The following is a 27478-nucleotide window of genomic DNA, read 5'->3' as shown; positions in this document are numbered from 1 at the left end:
AGAGTTTGGACTTTCAAATGGGCAGTTCCTGCTGGGCTGCTCTGTTTGCCAGGCGAGGTTTCCTTTTTCTTTTTATATGATTATTGAGTCACAAGGGAGCATTCTGTATGCAAAGCAGGCCTTGCTGCTCGCCCTGAACCTTTGCAAATCAATTTGTCTGTGAAGAAGAATGCAAGCGAGTCCACTGGAGTGAAAGATGGCCAGGGAGTGGGACAAAACTATACCTTTCTTTGTGACATCTTGGACTGGAGCGCTCCCGTTGTTAATGCAAAAGGGGCCATTTGCACTGATTGTTATATGTGCTATCATCTACCCTTGGCTTTTTTTTTTTATGAGGATATTCACTAATGTAGATAATGTGGAATTAAAGCCTTATTTCAGGGCTTCTGCAAAAATATAGTGATTCTAAATTTATCTTTAGCAATTGAATTCAAACATAAGAAATTAACACTGTCGTGTTTCAGGCAGCTTGCAGTTTTTGATATGCCTCTCTAAAGCATGCCCCAAATATGATGGTCTTATTTTTGGTAACAGCCATGAAAGTTTGGTTAATCTCATTTTCTCCCTCTGAGTAAGGAGACTGCTATGGGATCTTTACAGTGAATTTAGTATTTTAATGTTAGGTGAAAAAGGACCTAAAGCTTCATTACATTCATGTAATCTTGGAAAAACTAAATACCCAACTATGGTTTGCTATATGTGTACACTATGCACACATATCAGTGTGCACGCTACGTAGTGTGCACACCGATGCTGAATCTGTGGATTCTGTGGGATGAGAGGAACTGAGGCTTGAGTGAAATCAGAAATATAGAAACTGATGGTAGAAAAAGACCTAGTGGTCCATTGAGGGGTTTTTCTTTTTTTAAAAAAAATGTCGAATGAAGGCCATGTGTTTGTCCCAAGCATGTTTAAATTTAGTTACTGATGATTGACCCTTTTCCTTTCCTGGAAGTTGGCTCCAAGCTTCCACTACTCTTTCTGTGATGTAACACTTCCTAACATTATTTTTGAGCTTCACTTCTATCAGTTTGAGCTTATGACCCTGTGTTCTTGAGTTTTGCTTAATATTGAAAATATTGCCCTCTATAACCTTATTCATACTCTTAATATAGTTAAATAGTTTCCTTTAGCATATAGCCCAGCGATGGCGAAACTTTTAGACACCATGCCCAAACAGTACATGCGTGCATGTGTAAACTGAAAGGTGCGCACGTGCGAATGTGTGCATATGCAAACATTCCTGTGCAAGAATGTGCGTGTGTGTGGATATGTGTGTGCACATCTGTGGACATGCACAGCAGTGACCCAAAGACTTAGCTAGCCAGTGGGAGGCAGGGCATCCCAACACCTGCAGCATGGCAAAAGGTAAGATCTTTTTCTATTGTCAGCTTCTGTCTCGTTGTTTGCAGGGAAACAGAAGCTAACCAAAGAAATGTCATGGAGATCTGACCTGGGGCGGTGGCGCACATGCCAGCAGAGAGGGCAATACGTGCCACCTCTGGCATGCGTGCCATAGGTTTGCTATCACGGAATATAGCCCAAGAGTTACACGTGGCTATTCCAAACCAACAACTTTCTTGTCTTCTTTTGAAGACATTTTGCTTCTCATCTAGGAAGCTTCTTCAGAACTGAAAAGTCCAGTTACCTTTTGGAAAAAGTGCCCTTGGGACAACCATAACCTGAATGATTGAGGATCTCCATAGTCACATATGTTACATGTTCCTGCCACTCATTTATTACATTTGGAGAAGGTTTGTTCTATTTATCACTTAGATTACCCTTCCCCAGTTTGGAAATCTCTAAATATACTGGACTTCTATTCAACTCCTTGCAACTCATCCTCTATTGGGGGTGAGGTCTGGCAGATTAAGAACAGTGGCAGAAGCAGAAATCAGCATGAATATTCCACTTACCACTAGACAGCTGGAACAATTCTTCAAAGTGAGACTATATCAGGGAATTAATGTATTTCAGAGATACCCAGAACAGCAACCTGATTCTGGACATAGGTGGTTACTCAGTGCCTTTATCTGTATGTATCTAAACATATGGATGGCATGGAGGAAAAAATAAAACATAGTGTATTTTAATGTATTTTAATTCTGCATATTTTACAGCGCTGATATAACAGTGTTTTGTTTTAAATGCTTCCAGTTGCCATGATCGTGTTAGAAAAGACTGGATTTCCTTTCCTTTCTTTTAAAACTCAGGATAAATAAATGGTGATAAGAACAGATACAGCCTAAGAATAATTTCAGGGAATCTGCTTTTGTGTAGCAAGGCCTCTTTCCAACACTAAACCATCTCATTTACATGAATAAAATGGTGCTTTTCCATTGTTACAGTAGCCAAACCTTGAATTAAGTGTTGGGGCTCATTCTAAACCAGCACTGTAGGGGGCATAGAGCCAGCTGTATATTTATGGCCGGGGCGGAGAAGAAACAGCCCAGCTTTTCTTTGTATTGGAAAGACATGTAATCACGATGCAAAACATTAACATACATAAACACCCACACACACACCTTTTGTTAAGGGGAAACCATATTGATCTCTGATAGGTAGACACAGCATTAATTAACATCTCTTCCCCCATCCCTGCTCCAATGCCAGGGAAGATCTGATCAATACAATCATTTTGGTTCCCTCAATTTTAGATTTTTCTCACAACCAGACCTTTCCAAATGCATAGCTGTGTCCTGTTTGTCTTGGAAAGTGAAGTAGATTAATTCTGACTTGAGCAATTAATCTTTTGAAATAAAAGGGAACAGAACTCAAGCTGATGGACTGAAGTTACTCCATATATAAGTTGCCATATAAGGCCACAGGAATCTTTGCCGAGAAGAGTAATTATTTCCCGAAGAAGAAATTTATGTCTCCAACATCTTGTCTGATACGATCATCTTGCTTGTGCCTGCAATCAACATTCCAAAGGAGTGAGAATTCTAGTATTTCAGTTATACGAACCTGAAGGGCATCAAGTGGAAGAGTGTAGCTGTATATGAATGAATTATAAAATTATAGAATCATAGGGGAAAAGACCTTGGAAGTCTTGTTGTCCATCCCTATGCCCAGTGTAGGAATTTTTATACCATTCTGCACAAATGACTGTCCAGCCTTTCCACAACTTAATAGTTGTTGCAGTCAGGAAATTGACAGTTCAAGTTTGGATTCTTCGTTGTAAAGTTTCCATCCATTATTCTTGTTTTATCCTCAAGTGCTAGGAAGAATAAATCTACCCTGTCTTATGGTATTCCCATTAATTTTCCAGTCCAACGAAAATGCCATTCCTCTATCCAACTGAACAACAAGAAGAACAAAACTCTGTTTATATATGGCTGCATCAGAGGTGCAATACAGCAGGTTCTGACCAGTTCTGGAGAACCGGTAGCAGAAATTTTGAGTAATTTGGAGAACGGGTAAATACCACCTCTGACTGGCCCCACCCCCATCTATTCTCTGCATCCAGTCCCAGCTGTTTGGGAGGAAATGGGGATTTTGCAATAACCTTCCCCTGGAGTGCGGAGGGAATGGAGATTTTACAGTATCCTTCCCCTGCCACGCCCACCAAGCCAGGTCCACCAAGCCATGCTCACAAAACTGGTAGTAAAAAAAATTGAATCTCACCACTGGGCTGCATATCAGGAAATGGACCATTTTTCATCATTCTGCTAGTTAGTCAGAAAGAGAATATGGTTATCTGTTGTGAAGCATGGACTAAGTAATGGCCATGTTAACTGAAGTCCATTGGCAGCTAATAAATTCAAATTAAAATACAGTAAATAAAGGTATAATAAAAATAAATTATAACTCTATAAATATCCATTTAGTACCTAGGTATGGAAGGTTTATATAGATTCAGAAGAAAAAGTGAACACTACTTCAGATATCATAATTCCTGTAATTATATTCATCATAGGTTTAATAATCAACATATACAGTATTCAATATAACTTTATGTTTTGGGTAACATTGTAAGAAACATTGGTAATATTAAAAAGTAGCCAAAAATTACTACCTTTTCCAGTTGACTGAAGCAATTTTAAACCATTTAAGCTGTTTGATGGATTTTAAATTCTGCAAATTAAACTAAAATGTTTATTATCAGGACCTCAATTCTCTTCTGCAGTCCTCTTAAGAGATCAGATAAACAACTTCACAAGTATAAAGCTATAAAGTCTCCATGCATGTAATTAGGATAATGTCTGACTTTACAAACTGATTTTGGAGCTGTCGAAGCTCCCCCCCCCCACAAAGTGTTGGAAGCAGAATTTCAATAATAATTTAACACAACACTTAAGTTGCTTCTGCTACAGCACTTAGTAAATCAACGGATAAAATTCTTTGTTTTCTATCCCTGTTTTCCAAATGAAAATCAAGTTGCTATGTTCTCCATCTGCAATCACATATTGATATTTACTGTATGTTTTTGTGTGAATATATGGGGCAACAATTTTTGATCTAAAGTGGCAGCACATGTATCATGGCTACAACTGGCTTGAAAAGAGATGAATAGACTTTATATGATCTCAGTAAGTTTGGCTCTTCTAAAACTTTGTGGAACCTACTTTGTTACTGTCAGGGACAGAACTGGAAGATATTTAAGGTGACAGCTCTCATTTATAGAAACTTAAATCTCCCAGGATCCCCCCCCCCTCCTGATAACACAATCTGTTTACTTAGTGAGCTCAGTTCCACGGGGTCTAGTCCCTTTGTGAATATATGTCAAATGAAGAGTCTTCTTTAGTTTTCCTTCCTCTTTGGAGTAATTACTCTTAGGTTGAAGCTTGAACAAAGAACTGTTGAGTAGAACTGTCCTTCCCATATGTGTCTGTCTGAAAACTAGTTTATACCGAAAGACTGGATGGCACAGATGCCACATTGTCACTTATCAAAATAGCAGAGAAGCTGTTGAAGTATTTTGAATGAATAGGACTGTCCACTTCAAAATGCAGTGCACTATACATGTGAAGCAGAATGAGAGGCTGGAAAGAACCATAGGATTGTCAAGCACAAATGTTATAAAAATTGCAAATATAGGCATGGGTATAATTTTCTGGAATACTTCCACAACATATTTTAAAAAATCAGAAGGGAAGATGCAGATTGAACCTAAGTCTGTCTGTCTGTCTGTCTGTCTGTCTGTCTGTCTGTCTCTGTCTCTGTCTCTGTCTCTGTCTCTGTCTCTGTCTCTCTCTCTCTCTCTCTCTCTCTCTGCTACATTAGATTTAATTTTGATGATTTATTTCAGGAGTGTAAATTCTCTTTCTGTTTTGTATGATACATAAAACAATACAGAATTTATCAGTTATCTGTATTTGTTGCTTAGCTGCAGTTGCACAACCTGAATTAAATTTGCAGGAATGTGGCCCATTGTACATGTATTAATAAAGACTTGACTACAAGTTGTTGGGATACTGCCTCCCATAAAGTGATCGTTCAGTATGCAGAGGAATAACAAGTAAGGTTTTGCCAGATTATAATTATTTTATTTACACTTTGTACAAATGCACAAATATAATAATTAATGCTGTTTTGTGGCAAAGGGTGTTCATACAAAATAATGATTTGATTTGGATTTCTCTTCTGTTCAATTACTTTCTATTTTGTTAATTGATAAAAAATAAATGACTAACACTTCTATTTCTGAAAGCATTCTTAATTTACAGCATTTTTGTACAACTGCCCAAAACGTTTGCACAATACTGTATATCTATAGGATCATCTTGTTCTTAGCTTGAAAGTCAATCAGGGAGAACTAAGTCACAACTTGGTTCCAGATATGAAGTCAAAGTTTCTTATCACAAAAGCTTCAGCTTTCCGATGAATTGCAGGGTCTTTGGTTAAGTTAATACTATTCCCAAAAAGCAATGTTTATGTATGCATTTTGAGTGTCTCTGACAATCAAAATAAGGTAAATGAAGCCAGAATATCTCTGAATGAGTCCATGCTCAGTCTTTCTCCCTTGAAGCAGAATATTTCTTCTGTAACTCTGCAGGGCATATAGTAGAATTCTTCTAATAAAAATAACATAATTTAATAGAATAACATAATTAGAGGGGACCTTGGAAGTCTTTTAATCCGACCCCCTTTTCAAGCAGGAAACCCTATACATTTTCAGACAAATGGTTGTCCAAAACTCTAGTGTTGGTGGAATGCAGTAGAACCTTCCTCATAGAGGCATGTATAGAACAGTGATTTATATTGAGATCAGACTTATTATCTTTAGACTATTGACCTAGCTAACTTTAGACAGTGATGTACGTTGACTGAATTCAAGACGTGGTAAACCAGTTCTGACAAGTGTGCGGGCCCTCTTGCTTACATTATCACATGGCATGATAGATTTAATTTATTCCATGAAAGCACCACCCGACTGGATGATGTATATAGAATACAATAATTATGAAAAAATATAAATAAGCACCAAGAACCAATGTCAGATCCACCAAACCATAACCACATAGTTATCCATTATAATTCTTGTCATTTGCCAGCAACGGTAAAGGGTAGCAAAGGTGGCTTCTCCTTGTATTAAAGATGGCACCCTTGGTTTCATAGGACATACATTGCTCCAGCAACCCTGTAGAATCCCTACAGCATCTCTCATATAGACAACTATCTTTTTTTAACCTTTCCCCCAATTTGGAGGAAAGAGTTTAAGCAATAAAATAAATGTCAACCCCAACTCCTTCAAACACCCATTATAATGATGCCATTAATAATTAGTTAAAGCACCTGTAGTCCTCAGGAATCCTCCAGCTGAAAAAGAGTTGGTCATCCTTCCTTTAAGTGTACAAATTCTAAAAAAGAAGGTTGGATGGTTGTATTTTTAATACAGGGAATAATTATGCCTTGACTACCTGGAATTCAAGAAACATTAGTGTAAAAACTTCCTAGTTTGTTTGTTAATCCAGCCTTGGTGTCTGAGCTGGAGAAGTCCTGGGGTCTTCTCTTGGTCAGCCTTTGAAGGAAAGTGCTGTGAGAAATAACATACTTATCTGTTTTATGATGACCATGTTTATCCATGAGCACAAGTGTCTAATTAGATCTGACTGAAAAGGCATTTGTCTGACATTTATGCCACTGTCCTTCAATCTTTATAAGCATTTAAATTCTTGTGGGAGGCATAACAAACAATGTCAGACATTACATAAAACCCTCCCTTGTTTGTGACCCATTGCAAGGAGAGAAGGAGGAAATGATCTGGGAGGCGAATATGGGAGAAGAATGGCATTATCCCATAAACATGACGGGTGGGACCATTTAGTTTGAAAGCAGATCTAAGAGGTGGTTCTTTCTACGAATAAGGAACATCTCTCAAAAAAGGAAGAGGAAAAGTAATCACTTGAACCAGCTAATCCTGAGTAGAGTTGGAAGGGAGCCCACCTAGAATTACTTTAGAAGAAGCTCTGGACAGATTCAGTAAACCCCACATTCATATAGCATTTTTATTATATTATTTATGTAAAGAAGGGAAGAATTTATTCCAAAAAGTAAGAAGCTTAGGGATGGGATGAGGAACAAAAAGTATGTTTTACATATTTCAAACCTACACATTATCAAAAGTGTAGTATTGTATGTTTTCTTTTTTGAGGTTTTAAAAGCCTGCAAGTGGTGATTTACACTGAAAATAAGAGAGTTTCATGTATATCTGCTGTAAGTAATACAGTTTTCCATCATCAAAGACAAGTCTTTCTCAGCCAGTATTAGTGAGATCTTTTAACGGTAGAGATTTTAAGAAGTAACGTTATTTTAAAATTGTGCTTTGATGTATTTCTAAGAAAGGAACTTTGTATCAGCAGTTGTGAAGCGATTAAAAAAGATGTAGCAAATATCAAGAAGGAGAAAACACAGTAGTAATTTAATATAGAAATAATATATATATACACTGTACATGTATACACACACACTCTAAAGCCACCAGCCAAGAGGTGGTATTCAGCAGGTTCTGACCAGTTCTGGAGAACCGGTAGCAGAAATTTTGAGTTTGGAGAATTGGTAAATACCACCTCTGACTGGCCCCTCCCTCATCTCTTCTCTGCCTCCGGAGTCTCAGCTGATTGGGAGGAAATGGGGATTTTGCAGTAACCTTCCCCTAAGTGGGGAGGGTACTATCCTTCCCCTGCCAAGCCCACCAAGCTACGCCCACCAAGCCATGCCATGCCCACCTCCAAGGTAAGGACCAGATGCTGGTTTTGTTTCAGGGGGGCCCTCCTATAAATAGTTATTTGCTAGATGTCTTATATGTTGCTTCCTCTAACGTTGAGAGAGATTTACATGGTGATTTACCTTCCTTAAACACCAACTTTGTATGTAGTTTAGTAGAGAGAGAATGACTATTCCAAATGAATCCAGGAAATTTCCTTGGTTTAGGATAGACTTAAACCTGGGTTTCTTTAGTCATAGTCCAACAAGATTAAAGTACATACCTAAATGGTACTCATATTTGAAAAGTCATCCTGAATCTTCTTTTTTTCAAGATTAAACTTTCCAAATTCTTTCAGTGTCTCTCTACGGGGGACTATGTCTATCATTGTCCTTGCAATTTGTTCCAAATATGTTTCAAACATATTTGAAAACATAGTGTCAAAAGCTAGTTTCATACTTGAGGTATGGTCTGATGAAAACAGAATAAAATGGAATGATTACTTCCCAGGATTTGAAACTCTACCTCTGTTAATGAACCCTAAAATTCACAGCTGTTTTAAAAGCTGACTGGACAGGTTAATTGGGGATGAGGCAATCAATGACTATTAATATTGATAGCTGTTTGCTACTGCTTGAATTGTAAGAAGAATGTCTTATATATTGGTTGCTGAGAGGCAACAATGGAAGAGGGTTATCACCCTCCACACCAGGCTTGTAAACTTCCCAAATATATCCAGGCTGTTGTTTGACACTGAATACTGAACCAAATGGACCTACAGGATGACATGATCCAGTAGGGTTATTCTTACATTTAATTGCACCTGTCATTTTGCAGTTATATCCCACTGCCAACTCATTCACTCATAATCAGGTACTATTCTAAGATATATTTTTACTGTTGTCAAACCAGAAATATCTCTTCCTATACTGGTGTCATTTAATTTTTGATTTCCAATTAGATAATTTTGCATTTGTTCCTGTTAAATTCCACTGTGTTATTTTTAGGCCATTTCATTAATCTATCAAGATAAGTTTGCATGTTGTTGCTGTCTTTTAGGTATTGTCTATCACACTCAATTCTATGACATCTGAAAAGCTTATTTATTTGTTTCCTTATTAAAGGCATTAATAAAAATATTTTAAAAATACAAGATTGAATCTTAAGGCATGCCAAATGATACCTTAATCAAACTTGATGAGAAACAAAGAACTCTCTTTGAATGCAACATATGTGTCCATTTAATTGTTATGCTTTCTAGTCTATATGTAACTAGCTTGCTGATATGCTAATTAATGAAAATCTATTTTATTTACGCAGAAATTCTTTTGCTATTCATTTATTTCGATGGCTACCCATCTCATCTAAATGACACTGGGTGTCACAGATCAAAACAACAATGCAATAAAAACAAGTTAAAAAAAACCAATATGCAAACATATATGAAAACTATCAATAATCAGTTTAAAACAAAAAAATTATGATCAGGAATTTTTTACATCAGTTCAACACAGTTATTGTAAACAGTCCCCACTATTGCTGAACTCCCCAGGCCAGTGGTAGGATTCAATTTTTTTTACTAACAGTTCTGTGGGTGTGGCTTGGAGGATGTGGCATGGCTTGTTGGGCGTGGCAGGGGAAAGATACTGTAAAATCTCCATTCCCTCCCAATCAGCTGGAACTGGGAAGGCAGAGTGGTAGCGGGGCCAGTTAGAGTGGTATTTACTGATTCGCCAAAATTTCTGCTACTGGTTTTCCAGAACTGGTCATAACCAGTGGTGGGTTGCCAATTTTTTTACTATCGGTTCGGCTGCGTTCTCACGCGAGCTTGCATGTGATACTTCTCCGCATGGGTGGAGCCTCCCACCGCCACTACTATTGGTTTGCCCGATCTGGGCCAAACCGGGAGCAACTCACCTCTGGTCAGAGCCTGCTGAATACCACCTCTGCCCCAGGCATAACTCCAGAACAATATCTTCAGGACCTTCCTAAAGGGTGGGAGGATTGAGGCTAATCTAAATTCTGATGAGGGGGAGTAATGTCCCTCGGAGTGGGTACCTGGGACTCACCAAATGAACTATTTCATAGGTAGGACTCATAACGTTCCTCTCCTGCTTATCCTGATGTATCTAGGGAGAAGGGTCCCTCAAATGATTCCTGCTGGCACAGTGGTTAAAGTGCAGCGTTGCAGGCAATTTCTGTGACTGCCTGAAGATTGACTCAGCCTTCCATCCTTCCAAGAGCAATAAAATGAGGACTCAGATTGTTGGGGGCAATATGCAAATAATGCTTACATTGTAAATTGCCCAGAGAATGCTATAAAGAGCTTTGGGGCAGTATATAAGCCTAAAGACTATTGCTATTGCTATCTCAAGCCATATAGGGCTTTATAGCTCAAAATGAGCACCTTGAATCCTTTGCACAGTTTTGCCTTGTGCACTAGTTGTGCCTAAAAAGGACTTTATTTGATGTTCACCTTCACCCCATTATTAATTAATTAACTAGATTTATTGCAGCTTCTCTACCACTTAAATCTCTTAGCAGCATACAAGTAAAAAATTACAAACATAAGCACTACTGAAATCGCTGCTATTGATAGGAATATATTGAGAAAGTTCCTTCTTGTAAGAGAAATAGAAAAGGGCATAGACTCAAGAGATATGCAAGTTATGTATTTAGTCATAAATTTTTAACTACAATCTTATATTTGATTGGAGATTGTAAAAAGAGGAGTCTTGGTGCTAGTATTAATTATCTTCCCCCATCACCCTGCTATTCCCTCCCCCACCTTTCTTAAAAGAATGATCAGCTTTGAATTATTAGGATAGCTGTGTGAGTTGGGGGTTGGGGACTATCTTCCATGGCTTTGTTGGTTACTCCAGTGGCAAAAAGCAGGCCCAGTGGCATTGGCATTTCGTGCTGACAACACTGTAAAAAGTTTAAAGCTGCAACTGCTTTGAGAAGCCAAAGAGAAGAGAGGAGATGGGAAGTCTAAAAAGGTTAGCCTGAAATGCACTTTACTGTTATTTAGGAGAACAAATGAGTTAAGGAAAAATTTCAAATACCAGAATACCCTACAGGGAGGAGATATAACTATTAAAGGGCTGTTACAGCAGCAATAAATGGAGGAACAATAAAAATAAATTGATGAAGTAAATGTCAGCTCTGGTCCCTTGAGCTGCACCCCCAATGCCTTTGTCCAAAAGTAGAACCTCTCCAATTACAGAAGGTTGGGATCAGCCTTCAATGACAGCATGACAAGGACAGCACATGGAACACTGACAGAAAGAATACAATTATTCGCAGCCTTGAAAAATTGTATCCTACTAGAATGTATGGGGGAAAATCAATTAATGGCGCACCACTTCCACTTCTGTCTAATAATTTGATAAAAGGGGAGCCAGAATAAAATAACAACAACATGCATATGATCTTTCCTTTGCTTCTGGAACGGCAGCAGGAGGTGGGAGGAGGGTGGGCACATAGAATGTATGACCCACAAGTCAAAGTCAGTGTTACGCTGAGGGTTAACCCTGGTATAGTTTTAGCATGTATGCAATTTTCATTATTCTTATTATCTTAAAGAAACCTAGGCGGGCTTTTAAAAAAAATGCAAATGAAATGAAAATCACCTTTCTTCTTTTTTTGGCTGAGATCCATAGCAAAAGAGAGATTTATTTGTTAAGCAGGCAGAAAGGAGAATAGTGAAGGCCTCTCTGTTTTATGAAAGGGAGAAGGTAGAAGTTGGTGGTAAACAGGGTAGAGGTGGAAGAGGATTTATCTTGTGCAATTTACAACAGGTGCTAAACATTACGAAAAGCAGAGCTATTAAGCAATCAAATTAGGCTATAATTAACAGAAGAAAACCATACAAGAATTCTAATTAACTCATATCAGAACATGGCCATGGTCACCTCCAATAGCCCCACTTAAAGCTAAAAACTGGGGAAAAAAACAAATGGGAAAAAATATAACCCTAGCATAATGCTTTTTAAGTGGGTAAGAAATTGCAGCTATTGATGCTTTCATTTCTGATGTTGATTAAATGTTCTATTCTGTGGCATAGAATCTTTTATTTGCAAATACACTGCTTCTATGGGTTGTTGATTGCTTGCATAAGGCTGAGATACAGAAATCACTTAAGCATGTTGAATATTTTCTCTCTCTCTCTCTATATATATATATATATTTCCCTCTTCATAATATCCTGTAAGCATGCCTCAGTGTGGTTCCCTTCTAATACTTAAATTTTCACTCAGTATGAGGAAGTCTGCCTTAAAATGTAATAATAATAATAAGGACTCGATAGGTGGATAAAAATGCCAAATCCAGTCTAAACATCTGGCTGACTGTGCAACCAACCATAATAATAATAATATGCAGAATTACCAGTAGTCAGACAAAGACTGCCAACATTGAAAGCAATGGCTTACAATAGATATTTAAAAAAGAGCTGAAAACTTGCACTTGGCTGTGCAAGAACAAGCTATTGGAACTAATACAATCAAGACCAGGATTGAAAAATCATCAAATGATTCAAAGGGCAGATTGTACAAAGAAGCCAAAGAAACAGCAACTGTTGCGACTCATGGAAGAAAGTTGCAAAAACTGATAAATGACAACACAACACAATCACAAAAATGATCCTGTTAAAATTATCATGTATTAGTAATGAAAAATTGGTGGGAACATAGAGTAGAAAAATTCATTGAAAACGAGCTGGTTAAAATGTTGTAGGATTTCAGAACACAGACTGGTGAAATCTTTGCTCATAACACACCATATATAATTGTACTTGAAAAGAAGAAAGTGTGGATAATTCATGTGGCAATAACATGGGAACAGTAGAATAACCGGTAAAGAATTGTCAACGATCACCAAGTATCAAAATCTGAATGTTGAAATTGAAAAACTATGGCATAAATCATATGGTGTGAGTACCGCACCAAAAAATCCTGGAGAGCACTTTGTTTGAAGAAATGTCCTTCTGGGTTCAGCTCCAAGTGGGGAAAAAAGACACTGGAAACATGGAGACTGCTTGGAAAGATGGTTTTAATGGTGGACAGGACCACATGGTTTGAGGTCCTGGGGAGAAAGGTGATCACATGCTTCAAGATGTTGGGTGAAAAAGAAAAAAGGCAGAAATGCTGAAAGTTCCTAGTTTTATGCCCTTTCTGGGCTTTGAACTTGAACTTGTATTCTGAGTGGTTGTCAGACTCCCATGGGGGCCATGCAGGGGCAACTCTGTAGGTTGTGTTTTGAGTCCAAGTTTGATTGAGCATTGCTTCTTCCCAGGTGCCATGTGGTGAGATCCGTAGATGGTTAATCCTACCTTTGTTATGTAGAGTAGACTGGCTCAGGCTTTAATGGCGTATTCACAAAGGTGGGGGCGGCTGAGTTTCTGCCTCTCTTGAGTTTCTAATTCTATTTTTAGGGAAAATATTCTGCCTTTTAAATATTTCCTAAAATATTTCATTTCTCTAGGAAAGGGGTGGGTTTTACCTTCAAGCAACTTAAAAAAAAATCTGTACATTAATAAAGTTTCCTTCAGTCAATGGCAAAAGGCCACTTTGCTTGGATCCGTACATATACTAACCCGATATATCGCAGCATCTTATATTCTTGGTAAAACGTCATGCATATAAAGGCTAACACCAGCTAAAGAACTGAAAGCTGTGACTTCACATTGTTGTGAACAGAGAATAATAATATAACCCAGTCTAAACATCTGAGTAACTGTGTGCCCAGCCATTATGATATGCCAACATATTATAACATCCTAGGTTCTTCTATGAAAACCAACACTAGCTAAAAAATCAACAGCTGTGATTTCATGTGTCATTTATATAACAGTAATTCTCTTCCGAACTTATAACTCCATAGTCAGAGTTTGACATTTGTTAGCCTGGATAATTTCTATGATACAAATTGAGAGGGCAACTGGATTCATGTAATATTTCCCCATGGAAGAATTTAGAACACATGTAATAGATTTGGAAATGGCTATTTAGATGCATTGGAGCAAGCATAACTCCTGCCTACTAAGTGTCTAGCAGAGAAAATGGAAAGGAAGATCATCATACTGGAAGCATCCTTAATTACAGAAAGGAACAAGTCTGTTGACTATTCTTCCTTCATTTTGTTATTTTTGTACCCACTGTATTAATTCTTGATAAGACTGAATTATGCAGACACATTGTTGGAGGAAAAAAAAGGATGCCATTTCAAGAAACTGTTTGGCCATTTATTTTTCTCTCTAGTTCTCTGCTATGAGGATATTGCTAAAATATTAATGGTGACTGGCTATCAGCACCTGCCAAATTTGGTCACCCAGATTAGCCACTCTATGACCTCATGGAATAGGAATTCCTGTCCCTAGATATCTTCACATCTTTCTTATAACTCTTAAAGCCGCATATACAAACATAGTGTTGATGCATCTTTTCTCATTATTAAACTATATTGTTATATAATAAATATCTCTGCAATGTCTAGTTTGCAGTTAGAAAAATGAAGATATTAAGGTTAATATTTATTATGCAATGAGCAGAGCCATGTGTTAATTCAACAAAGTGAAATAATAACTATGAATGTTAAAAGAAGTTGCAAGAATTTAGTTCATCTTTGTGGTTTTGTCAGCTCTGAATTGTGATACAAATACTGTGATTTCTCTAACATATTTTTTTAGTGAAATTGCTTTTAGAGAATATAAAAAAATGAAACAGTACGGTGCATTTGCTTTAAAACAGTATTGCTTTAAAATATTGCATGCCAATTCATGTGTAATTAAATGATATCAAACTATCTTATTCTCACTGTTTTAGCTGCAAGAAACAGCTGACATTATCACAGCGACAGTTATAATAACTAAAGATTGAGATTATATATTTAATTTTGGCTTTCCCTAAATTAGAACTCCCAGGTGTAATGGGAGCACAAGTCCTAGTATTTATAAACCAGTATGTTCCTAAAAGTAGCCATCTTTGAAAATCTGAAAGGTTGTTTTTCTTGATTATTTTGACTAATCCCTTTATCAAGTATTATTGTCATAAACATATTTATTATGTGTTAATCATTTTCATATTGACAATTTTCTTGGAAGCATGTAAGACAAGACAATAGAAAACAAATGTTTAAAGTAAATAATAAAATTAAATAGACAATTATTGCTTTCAGCCTCTTTAGTCTGCAAACTCAGAACGCAATACAACAGGAAATCAAATGCAAGCTAAAAATATTTTTGTAGTCTTTCCCTCCCCTAAGCATACAGTATTCTGTTAAGTAACATAGCTGAAGCTTATACAATTTGAATTAGCAGCTGAATAGCAATGAAATTCCAGTGCTCAAACCTGGGAAATAAGGTTGCAAAATGCACTTCTGAAGCGTTTTCCACACAAAAAAACTCATTATATGTAGGGATGCAAGGGGAAAAAAAGACTAGCTAATTATTTTGTCAAATCTTTTCTGTTCTTAGAGTTTTAGGACTAGGTGGGTGTGTGATAGCAGACATTTTCACCACAGAAGATAAGTATTGCAATGTTTCTACCTTGGCAGCACTTCTGTCAACTTCTTTCCATAAGAATGCCCTGCATATACACCAATGTTTTAGGTGGGCGCAACTCAAGAGAAATTACAATCATGCTCCATGCTGCTGTTATAACTTGTTCATTCACTGCCGGCCTCTAAACCAGCCAAAATGTCTTGCCTTGAGGAACTCCTCATAAGGCAGCTTCAGTTCCCTGTATAATTTAACACAAGCAGCCATCATTGACACATCATCCTCAATGCTGCATTCTGGGGATCCCCTCAGGATAAACAGTTTTGTTTGAGGATCAGGCTGATGTGATCTTGATGGTGGTTGGCTATCTCCAAGAATTCTCTGGATGAAACATTTGTATAAGTGGCCATTTCAGTCTCTGGATTGGAAAGCGGGATGGCCCTTTCTAGTTCATAACTGAAACTTGGGTAGCATCAGCCCCTTTTTAACAGCATTATGAAGGACATTTTATTTATTTATGTTGTCATGTGGTATATATTGGAGGGTGTTGAGCCCTTTGAGAGCTATATGCAACAAAATTTAATTTTAATGTATGCCAATTAGTGTACAAAATGACAATACAGTTTTCTATTCTATTCTATTCTATTCTATTCTATTCTATTCTATTCTATTCTATTCTATTCTATTCTACTCTACTCTACTCTACTCTACTCTACTCTACTCTACTCTACTCTACTCTACTCTACTCTACTCTATATAAGTGGTTGTCTCTTCTTAAAAACCTTCAGTGAGGAAGCACCCACAACTTCTGAAGGCAAGCTGTTCCACTGAATCAAAGTCCACTGTCAAAGTCTCAATCTTGACTTTTTTTAAACCCTTGTCCTCTGCAGACACTACTCTACTATTAAGTAAGAGATCATAATGGACCTACATTTGAATTCTTCTTCCACATCTAGAAGCAGCTTCTATACTTTTAATTGTTAACCAATTAGCTTCAAAGAAAGCAAATTAGTCAACAGTTGCTCCGAACTTTCAAGAGCTGAGCATTTAATAACACTATTATCTTCTTACTCCAAGAGGATTTATTGTTTCTACAAGATTAATTGTAAATCCAATAGAAAATAATATAAAGTCTGAGGTCTGAGGTTCCAGCGAGATAATTATTGTGAATAATTATTAGTAGAGGACTATTCTGACAATTCTGTATTTTAATTGGCAGTTTCTAATTCTTTATAAATATCCCTTTAATTTTTTTTTAGAGAAGACTTATCTGTATTTCATTAATCTGTTATATGCTTTCAGGCAAATTTACAAATCTTTACAGCTAAATGGATCATTTTCATCAATGACTACCTTGAATGTTATTGCTATCAATGTTTAAACTAAGAACAGTCTGGGTTAAGAAACTAATTTTAGGTTATAGTATGAAATTCTGTACTACACTAGTCTAGTTTGCTGACACATTAATAAATGTTATGATATAAGCAAACATGCACCTAAGGATTTTTTAAAAAAGGTTTCACTACAGGTAAATTTGGACATTTTACCACAAAAAGGAAAAAAAGGAAAAAGAGATTGTTTTAAATGCCAGTATTTTTTTCTTAAATGTTTGAAAGCCCATTCCTTTTTCAAGGGCACTATGCTTATCAGCTAAATCATTTTGTCCTTTAATAGAAATATTTTAGCTGATAAGCATAGTGCCCTTGAAAAAGATTTTTTTTTTTCAAAATACATGGGATTTCAGACAATGTTTTTTTTTTTACTTACCAATACTTGAAACATTCTTTTCCTTTGATTTGGCATTTCACTCTAGCCAGTCTTAGCAGTGGAATGCATCTAACATCAAATAAAGTCCACTAGCAAACATCTTTCCCCACTTTAAAATATAAAATAAAAATTGTCTGGGGAAAAAAGGTACACCACTGAAAATAGCAGGCAAACCACAAGTAGATATGTTAAAAAAGAACTTACATCAGAGGAAATTACAGTTTAAAACTTGCAGCAGAGAAATTTGTCAAAGAATAAAAAAGGGCCTTAGGCAATTTATGCTGGCAGATATGTAAATTAGGGTATGATATGTATGTAACCTCCATATATTACGAGACCTAGCAACCTGTGATAGCTATGAATTTTTCTTACCCTTTCAAAATAATAATAATAATTGTTGAACAAACTTCTACTAATATATTATATTTGTTCTGATAGTCTATATAGCATTACATGATATTGTGATTATAACATTCTTTGTGACTTAGATTTCTCTCATTTCAAAATTATCTGATATCCATAAACAAAAATGTTTTAAAGCTGGCATTTTCAGGATTTTCCCTACTGCATCAAATATCACAATTCATATTTACGTGATGTGACTATCAATCCAGAATGTACTTGTATGCTGCAGGTTAATAGGGAATGAGTAACATTTTCATTCATGGCTTGAGAATGTAGGACAGAGCTATTGTTTTTAAATCCAGATCAACAGAATTGGCAGAAATGATTGTTTCTACCTTGTAATTAATTCTATTTTTTAAAGGATTGTATGGATTTCAGGAAGAATATATGGCAGCCAGGTTCTATAGAAGAACAAATAGGAGTTTGTCAGGAAGGTTTGGTGAGGAGTTTCAGGACAGTTTTCTTCTAAGTCAAAGAACTTGAGAAGGGAACTGGGGAAATAAAAGTCTTGTATCAGTGGAACCTTAAATAGCAAAATTCTGGATGACTTTCAATGCTTGTGGCATATTTGTAATGCTTACTGAAAATAACATTGAAAGTTAACAATGTGACAGAAGAACTTCAAAGATTTATCAAGTTTGTCTACAATTAATCTTTCCTGTTAATTCATATAGGGGAAAATATATTAATTACTATGGACTTTAAAGTTCTAGGAAGAAAATTGAGGCAGCAGTGTGCTGGAATTGCCAAAAAGCCAGTCTGCACCAACAGACGGATAACATCAACTTCATGAGAAGTGATAGTACCACTCTATACTATATGCTGAAACCCTAGAAAGGGTGCAGAGAAGAACAACAAAGATGATAAGGACTCTGGAGGCTAAACTGTATGATAAACAGTTAAGAGAAATAGGTATGTCTATCTTAACAAAGAGAAGGTTTACAGGTGACATGATAGCTATTTCCAGTACTTAAGGGACAATGAGAGAGATGATGGGGTTGACTTATTGTATAAAGCACTTAAGGACAGGACAAGAAGCAAGGGCTGTTCACAGTATTCTAAAAAGTCTTCTCCAACATCAACCTTCAAAAGTGTTGATTCTTTTGTATCCCCCTTCTTCAAAATTCAACAATCACTTCCCTATAACGACACTGGGAATACCATGGCTTGCCTGATTTTGATTTCATACATCGTTGAAATCTTTTCCAAGGCCTTTATGGGTGTTCTACAAAGTGTTAGTCTCTTGACTTTATTTCTTGACTGTGTTCCGTTACTGTTGATGGTTGATTCTAAAAGGCAGACATTATCTATCATTTCAGTATCTTCACTGACAATTCTAAAACTGCTTGTTTCAGACTTCACAAAAAGTTGTTACTATTATTGTTCATAGGAGTGTATGGAAAATATAGAATCAAAATAGTTTTGGTAGATGGGCCCATGTAAATTCATTTGTACTAGATCAAAAACTTCATGGTTGGGCCCTGAAAAAAACCAAGCAGAAGGATTTTTATCATTAGATAGAACTGTAGCTACTCTTTAAATGCATTCTGACTAATTTTCTAGGCTCGCCTCATTCTGCCATTGGCTTGCTGCCAAGTTTGTGGATCAGCAGCCTTGAGTATACTAGCTCCCAAGGTTTCTTTTTTTTTAAATTCACCTGATAGGTCAGCAATTTCCAATGAACCTGCCCACATCTTTCCCTCATGGTGTTCTTAAAGGGCAAATGTGAAAGCAGCAGTTTTCATGTTGTCTCTTAAGCAATCTGTTCTCATGTTATCTTGGGGTGTTGGCCTACAGGCTCTCAAATCAAAAGCCATTGTAAATAGAAGGCAATAGAGTACTAATTACTTTATTAACATACTGGCAATTAAAAACTACTACCTGGCTGCTTGCATCCCAAGTGTGGGGCAGATCTCAAGAAAAAAAATAAACTGCAATCCATTTCATAAAGACTCAGTCATGTTTATCACATATCCATTTCAGCTTTGAAGCCCAATTGTCTAAAGAGGTTTCCTTGACTTAGAGGATACTATGTGTGCAGGGTCAGAAGTTACTAGTAGTATTTAAACTTTGGTGGAACTCAGCCATTACTTTACAACTTTATGATTTGTCCTTTCGTCAATGACATATGGCTCTCTCAGCAATAAATAATCCACTGACATTCAAATCAATAGGTTTTGCAAAAGGAGAAGCACAAGCAAAGAGGGATTTAGAGACTGGCAGAAAACCACAACAACAAGAAGACTGGTACCACATACATGTTTCTACACTAATACACAAGTATGGGGAGGGGGATAAGGATACTTAGAAATCCTAAGACAAGAGGACAAGTATGATGTGAAAGACATCATGGAAATTTGATGGAAATATTTATATAGCCTTGGAAGGTTCAAATTTATTCAAAAAGAAGAGACTCAACAGAAAGGAGGAGGAGCTATGCTGTAGATAAATTAAAAAATATGAGAAATTAATGAATTGTAACATATGAGTAACAATACAAGGGGAGAGAAACAAAAATGATATCCTTGTGGGATTTGATTACATATTATCTGGATGAACAGAAGGCATGGGTGAAGTCTGTGATAGTAACAATAGGAGATTTCAACTATCTTGACACCTGTGAGAGATCTAATTCTGCCAAGAGTCAGAGGCCCAACAAACTCTTGTCCATTCTGTTGAAAACTTGTTAAAAGGGTGAAAGAGAAAAAGGGATCTGCTGCAATGGATCTAAGTCTTTTCTTTTGTGACTGAAGATGTGAAAATCACTGGTACTTTTAGGGAAAGTGATATGTAATCCTTGAGTTCATGATATTAAGAGGAAGAGGAAACGAAAAGGAAAACCTTCTGGATTTTGATGTTAATGAATTCAGATAGAAGGTAAGTTAAAGCCAAAACATTCTGAAGAACAGAACTGTTTACAAAGGATGGGAAATCCTACAAATTAAGTCAAAATCACAAATTATTTCCACTAGAAGGGAAAAAAAAGGAAAACAAACTAAAGAGACCAATGTGAACAAACCCAAAGTTTTCTTAAATACAGGAAAGAATAAGAACATGTACGACAAGGGGAAGAAACAGTATATATATAATCAAAGTAATACAAAATAGGACAAAACTAAGCTAATATAAAATAGATGCCAAAAACTATAGAAAGGGTGTCATGCTACAGCACAAGTAAGCTGAGCCTCATGAGAAATATCCCAAACAAAATTAAAGGGTTTTTGGAGAATATATCAAAAACAAAAGGAAAAGGGGGCTGGAGGCTAAAACGTACGAAGAACGGTTACAGGAACTGGGTACATCTAGTCTAATGAAAAGAAGGACTAGGAAGACATGATAGCACTTATCCAATCAAATAGCTTGCCTTCAGAAGTTGTGGGTGCTCCATTACTGAAGGCTTTTAAGAAGAGACTGGACAATCATTTGTCTGAAATGATATAGGATCTTCTGCTTGAGCAGCGGATTGAACTAGAAAACCTCCAAGGTCCCTTCCAACTCTATTATTCTATTTTCTATGTTAAGTTATTGTATAAGGAGAAAGGGATGTGAAAGAAGAAATATTCTATCACTGTCTTCTTTCAGAAGGGAAATGAAGCACCACTGTCCACTGATTTTGCCACTGGTAGAATGAGGAAGTAGCACTTCAGAATAAACAATAACAAAGTAAAAGATCCCTTAGTTAATGTCAATAATTTTAAATCTCCAAGGCCAGATGAATCATTTCTAGGTTACTGAAAGCCCTACAGGAAATGAGTTGTGGAACTGCTAAATGTAACTTTTAAAAACTCATGGAAAACTAGTGAACTCCCAGAAGAATGAAAGAGAGCAGACAATGTCCCTTGTTTTAGAAAAGGAAGAAGGATGACTAGTAAATTACAAACCTGTCAGCCTGATGTTTATACTGAACAAGGTCCTCAAGCAAATTATTAAACAGTGTCTTTGGAGCAGTGGAATAGGGATGCAACAATTAACAAGAGCTTGCATGGGTTTGTCACAAATCATGCCAGACATTATCTCTTCTTTGATAGACTTACTAGTTTAATAGACCAAGTGAATGCCATGATATACTGTATCCTGCCCTCGGAAAAGCACTCAACACATTTCATCATAATATCCTCAATAAAATTGTTAGATAAAGGCTAGATGATTTGACCAGTAGATGGATTCATAATTGATTGAATGATTGTACCTAGAGAGTATTCACAGATGGCTCCATAGCAGTTTAGAGAGTGGTATCAAGTGGAATGGCACAAGGCTCTGTCCTGAGCTCATGCAATTCAATATTAATTATGGCTTATTATATTCACCTGGATGAAGGTGCTGAGGGCATGATGATCAACTCTTCAGATGACACAAAACTGGGAGGAGTGACTAATATAGTTTAGAAGAGAAAGAGAAATTAAAAAAAAAATCTAGATAGACTTGAACAGTAGGCCAAATAAACACGATGACATTTAACACTAAGAATATAAACTCCTAAATTTACATTCAGAAGAAAAATGTATAAGTACAGTATAGGATATGGGAAACCAGCTTGGTAATAGTATATGGGGAAAAAGACTGGGTGTTCTTCTAGATCACAAGTTGAACATGAGCCAATAATGTGATGCAACTACTAAAAAAGCAAAATACTATTTTATACTATACTAAATACTATTTCAAGAAAGTTCAGTTGCCTCTTGAAAAAGCACCTTTGGGTCACATTCTATTGCGCTTTGGTCAGGCCTTGGCTGGAATACCATATCCAGTTATGGACACTGTTCTATACTGCAGGACCAGAATCCATGGATAGAGATTACAGGATAGTAGATTCAGGTTAGAATTTCCTAACAATAAGAATTGTCAATCATAGGATGAACTGCCCCATGAGCAATGAATGGTCTTCAAGCAGATAGTCATCTGTCTAACATGCTTCAGCAGATTCTGCACTAAGCAGAGCAATAGATTAGATGACCTTCAAGATATCGTCCAACCTCCTACAGTACTTTTCTGTAGTTGCAAACTAGCTTTTATTTCACTGTACTGCTTTTCACCTATTTTCCAGCCACAGTTTCCTAGTCTTCCCCTTCTTCATAAGCATTCACTCTTTCTTCGTATCTTTATTTTGAAATTTGATCTTGTTCCCTTTCACTGTATGACTAAACTACCTCAAAAAATATCAGCACATTGATTCTGTCTTCTAATTGATAGGATGTGGATTATAGTGTTTTGGGTTGCAATGTAGCCTGTAGGTAAGAGATCATACATTGCATCAATAGTGTGAGCATAGTTGAGTTAAGACTAGGCTTGAGCTGTTCATATGACATATTGGCAAAATATAGCCAATGGACTAGTATTATCTTTACCATTATTATGCAATCAATGCTGCATAAATATAACTATGACTGGTAAATAGTCTACATCTGCTCTATCTTATTAAAAAAGAGTTATGTGAAATCAAAAGGCACACTTCATTTATTTTTTCCACATAAAAATGCTCCATAGTCACTGGCAAGGCTATTTACAAGCAATGCATCAATCTTAATCAGATGCTTAGCAAGTTCTGGCTCTAAATTAATAATAATTAACAATTAATTAATATTCTCATCCTGTGCTAATGAATTCTAACCCTCTCTTTTATTGCTGGACACAACTGCATAAAAGACTGAAGAAATGCCAGCTTTGAACTGTAGTGCCAGCGTTCTCTTTCTGTGTTGGCACACAAAATCTGTATTAGCCTTTCTATCCCCCTTTAATACTTTTCTTTTCAAGTTTTTGTTTGCAAAATTGCTCTCCATTTTGGAGCTAATCAGAAGGAAAGGTTAATAGCTGTGGCCAGGATGGAGCCTATGGAGAACAGTCGACATTTTCCCATAGTGCACTTTGCCAATACCCTTCAGTTTTGACCCTTCCTATCCAGGACTCCCACTCTGGAGCCTCTCTTGAGCAAAGGCATCTAATTGTTCTGAAGATCATAGTAGGTTTCACGATCTGGGCAAACATCCATCGGGGATGAGAACGAGATCATTTTGCTGCTATTTTCAGTCCCAGTTAATTTATTATGGAGTTGGCAATGATTAAAAGTGAAAGAGGAGGTGTTCATGGGCTAAATATTTTCTATGCCATTTAATCAATTTGAGGTCTGGAATGTTGAGATGAGAAGTCTCTGCTTTGGATACATACCTGTTTAAAAGCCACCATTAAGACCCTTCATCAAAGACATAATAACCATTTTGTTGTACACAATATATGAGAGAAGGGCAAACATTAATTATTTGGAATATATTGTGATATATCTATTCCTTTACAAATATTGGGTTGACGAGATTCAAATAAGTATCTAACATTGAGGTCAGCCTTCTTTGAATTGATGCCTCTCAGATGCATTGGTTTTCCTTTTCTGTCATTCATAATCAAATGATGGTTTGACATTCCAAATTTCTTGAGGGCACCTGATTGAGAAAAGTCTGTTTTGATAACCAACATTATCATGTAAACCTCCATCATCCCCTCCCTCCCTCCCTCCCTCCCTCCCTCCCTCAAGTTGGTAACCTTTTTCACACTGAATCCCAGTGTTATGTGATGGCCAGGATCCCAAACAGCTAAATTATAAGTATATAGCATTTCAAATAATATTGCCAACATTTTGTGAGCTTTCAGTGAGACCTTGAGAGATATTAATGTTCTTAGGAAGGATCTTGGCATTTTGGCTAGAAAGTTAAGTTGTCATTTGGGGGTCCAAAGAATGTCTTTGTGTGTGTGAATAGACACATTATCTCGCTTTTAAAATCCTCTTCACTTTCTACCTCCCTTGTTTTTCACCCACCAACTCACAGCAAGCTGATCTGGAAGAAGAGCTTTAAAATTAGGTTGTAGGTCTCATGAAATTAGGTCAAGGGCTAGCTGAAGGTAGAAATCGACTTATTCAATGCCACATGTTCTCTGAGGATGCAATCTGGCCTCTGGGAACTATATTTACTTAATCTTTCTATAATAATTGCCATTAGCATTTTAAATCACAATGGCTTTGTATGCATGTTGGCAGATAAATGTGAGGCCATCTTTTTCACATAAACATTTAAAGGAGAAATTATTTCCAGAGATTACTTCCCAAAACATTATCTGCATATTATAGGAGAAATGCTTGGGGTATTAGCAAGATACTCAAAGTTCCTTAAAACTAGTAAGGTTTCTTATGAGGGATTGATCCATCCTTGATCCATCCTTAAAATTCTTCTGAGGTTCCCAGTCGTTTACCATGCCCTCCCTGCAAAATCCTGTTACTGAAAGTTATCCAAGAGTACTGAAAAGTTGAACAAGGCAATTCCTACCAATGAATGTGCTATAAAGCGAGGTCACTGCAAGCTCCATAGAAGAAGTCTCCTGACACATCTCAAATGAATGGCAGGAGGGCTGCTCTTGAAAGAAATGAGTGTCTGCTCTACGTACCATTGCAAATCTCAGCATGAGAAGGAAAAAGGAACATTATGCACAGGCAGGAGTTGAAGCAATTAATCCTTTACTTAAAGAATAATAAGCAGCCAGAGGTTTTTTCCCCCACCCTGGAAGTGGGAACAAGGTAAAAGGGGTTAAAAACTAAAAGCAAGGACAGCAGACACCAATTAACAGAATGCTAATTGACAATTTCCCCAAGCCTCCCTGCAACATGCCAGACCTATTTCCCCAATTGCTAATTAAATCAAACTGCACACACAATACTAATTTCCCGAACTTTGGGAAGCTCAGACGACAAATCAGATGTGAAACTAACTTAAGCATGTTGTCAAAGTCCAGTGAGGAAGAGGGAAAGTGAGACTGGGGAGATACATTTATATACAAGAAAAGGGGAAAGTGATCATTTGGCTCAGATCGGCCCTGCTTTTTGCTTCTTGAAGTTATAGGTGTGTGTACTGCTGCATATGTAGAAAACAATAAGCTATTTTTCCAGTTTTCCAGTTTAGTTTTGGAGCATTGATTATATTGGAGCAGTTTAGTTTTGGAGCATTGATTATATTGGAGCATTGATTATATAGAGTGGAGACTCTAGAAAGAGTGCAGAGAAGAGCAACAAAGATGATTAGGGGACTGGAGACTAAAACATATGAAGAACGGTTGCAGGAACTGGGTATGTTTAGCTTAAGAGAAAGAAGGACTAGGGGAGACATGATAGCAGTGTTCCAATATCTCAGGGGTTGCCACAAAGAAGAGTGAGTCAAACTATTCTCCAAGGCACCTGAGGGTAGAACAAGAAGCAATGGGTGGAAACTAATCAAGGAGAGAAGCAACTTAGAACTGAGGAGAAACTTCCTGACAGTTAGAACAATTAATCAGTGGAACAGCTTGCCTCCAGAAGTTGTGAATGCCCCAACACTGGAAGTCTTTAAGAAGATGTTGGATAGCCATCTGTCTGAAACGGTATAGGGTTTCCTGCCTAGGCAGGCGGTTGGACTAGAAGACCTCCAAGGTCCCTTCCAACTCTACTATTGTATTGTATTATTGTATTATTTTTAACTCTGCATTTTCCAACCTCTGCTTGCTTTTCTGATTATGTTATCTCTATTATTCTTGTAGTTAGCTTGCAGGCTCCTATGACAGGGACCTCTCTTTTGTACTTATGCTACTTTAGAAATGATGAACACTCATGCAGAGCTGAGCTGAAATATCTTATCCCTCATTTCACTATCCACATTCCTAGGAAGCCAAATGGAAAGTAGTTTTCAAGATTTTTCAGGTCTGGGGCAAAAGCTATCTGAGCTCCTATTTGCTTTAGCCCTTCCTTCTGCTTCCCTTTCACCATGTTCAATCTTTTCTTTGAACTGCAATTGCTAAAAGTGATAGAGAATGTGTTCTGTGTGAATGGATAAATTTTCAATCTTTCCACACATTTATATGCAAAATAATTTCTGCTATAGAACTTATGATTAGTGAGCTGGTCTTTCTATTAAGAACGGAAATTGAATGCACTTGAATGTTGCATGTGAGAAAGACAAGGATTATTTCATATATGTTTAATCTATTTTTAATTTAAGGCTTTATTTACTTTTCTTGTATTTTTAGATTCTGGTTCTTCCTCAGAAGCCAATGTATCCATCAGCGTGAGCAGATTTGAACACCTTTGGCCTAGTATATGTGCTGACAACTCACAACCTGATTTCATGAGTGGTTTGGGGAAAGGGCAGAGAAATGAACTCAGGCAAGAAGATGTATAAAACCCAAATGGAAGACATGATGCATAGACAGCTCTCTGGAAGTAATCAAATGTTTTGAACTGTTAAACTTATTTATCCCTTCTGGAAGGGTCCTGAGCAGAGAGGGAAAAAAGACATACAAAGAAAGGCAGATATAGAAGATTCACAAACAGATTAAGAAAAAACATTGGCAGAAGGGAGCGGGAAAGAGGGAGAAAAAGGGAGACTTGCATATTATTACTTTCTACTTTCCCATTTAGTTTTTTTGGGCTCCCACCTCACTCAACACTGACATATAGTCTAGGGACACTCTTGACAGAATAAAACAGTTTTCTCAATCTTAGCAACTCTAAGATGTGTGGACTTCAACTCCCAAAATGCTGGCTGAGGAGTTCCGGGGGTCTTAGCATTGCCAAGGTTGAGAAATGCTGGAATAAAGATTCTTTACCCCAGGTTTCAGACACATAGTCCTAGGCAGCCTCTCCATGTTCC

This window comes from Natrix helvetica, assembly GCF_964273705.1.
Source record: "Natrix helvetica genome assembly, chromosome: 2".
NCBI classification, from domain to species: Eukaryota; Metazoa; Chordata; class Lepidosauria; order Squamata; family Natricidae; genus Natrix; species Natrix helvetica.
Note: the sequence above shows the minus strand (reverse complement) of the source record.